Below are 1,630 nucleotides of genomic sequence, written 5' to 3'. Positions count from 1 at the left end.
TAATATCTCAATAAAAAGGTAAGGTAATAAAAAACAGATTAGAGCACTGTATGCCCCCATAGATACCATGCAACTATTGTTTGAAATATTTTTTCGTACAACGAATACCTTACGAGTTATTTGAGGTCGTTATGTTAAGGCATGTTCACGTTACCGTAACCGTAGTGAGAACTTAAAGACGAACGACTAATTTCAACTCTAATTCTTTTCCCATTTTTTGTTTCACCTACTGCGTAATTTATAAAGTTGTTAGTTATCTCATTGAATATGTTGCATTTATTCAGTGAACATATCAAACGACTAATTGCTTTCTTTTCTCTGATATTTAATCAATTTCTTAGTTACCCTTGCATGTAAGTTTTGTTTTAATCCTATGTTCTCGTCACGAGCGTGGCATACGGGCCGGGGCAACGCACGAGGCGGTTATCGCGCTCCTGCCCGCCTTGTATACTCGCGCTCTGATTGGGCGGGGATTTTTGTTAATAACTCAATAACCACGCCTCGGAAAACTTTTTCGCAAAGGAAAAAGTTGTTTAAAATGACCTCAGCTCCTCCTCATTTTCGGGCGTAAAGGGAGTTCTGGGACACCCTGTATAATAAACAGTTGTAGCGCTTAGGGAAAATACGTAAGTAGAAATTAATACATGGGCGGGATCAAGTGTGATATCTATTGAAAGCGAGATCATTCGTCAATTGCTCTAACTATTTATAATACCGCCCTTCAATAAACATTGGTCCTTCCGAAAGAGTTTATCACGGTCTCTCTCTCTCTCTCTCTTGTTTACTTTTTCAGCACAGTTACCAGACCGATCCCAACTTCGACTATCAGCAAATCATTGTATACAGGGTGTCCCAAAACTAGTGTAAGGAATTTTAATGGGAGGTTCCTGACATGATTTTGAACAACATTTTCCTTTGCGAAAAAGTTGTCCGAGGCGTGGTTGAGGAGTTATTAACAAAAAACACCGACCAATCAGAGCGCTCAGTTCGCGCGCGCTCCGGCTCGGGAGGGTTGGCTCCGATCCGGCCGACCGGCCTATCACGCGTTTGAACAAGCGCTCCGCTCAGTACGAAGCGTTTAACAAACTACATGAATAACAATGCAAGAAAATTGTTGTTCGTGCATTATTATGAATAACAATTAATACACTTAATCGTTATTCACGTGCAATGGATGGAGAAATGATAGATTGTTGATAATTGATGGATGATGATAGGATAAACGAGGAATTAACAAGTCGCAGGCAATATTGAATTTAAAAGAAAATGCGAAAACTTTAGAGATTAGACTTACTCATTCATTCGCAAGTGCACCTGCTCACAATGGGTCACGGTCAATGGGTCAGCGTCTTTGCCGCTCGCAGGTAGGCCACAGCTGATCTTCTGTCCAGGGAAGGAACCCCGCAATCCACCGCACGATCATTGTCACTCTTAAAAATTTTAACACACTAAGATTGTTGCTCCTACGTCCTATCAATACACGTCTTTGAAAGCAGCCGATTGATTTTTATACACAAACTCAACTTAATAAAACCACTGTCACTTTACACTTAACAAATTTTCAAACACTTACACTGTCGTTTTTGCACTCTAACATTAAACGTCTCCGAAAGGAACCGATTGTTTTTCA

Source organism: Ceratina calcarata, unplaced genomic scaffold (assembly GCF_001652005.2).
Source record: "Ceratina calcarata isolate Rehan_Ccalc_2016 unplaced genomic scaffold, ASM165200v1 scaffold1051, whole genome shotgun sequence".
NCBI classification, from domain to species: Eukaryota; Metazoa; Arthropoda; class Insecta; order Hymenoptera; family Apidae; genus Ceratina; species Ceratina calcarata.
Note: the sequence above shows the minus strand (reverse complement) of the source record.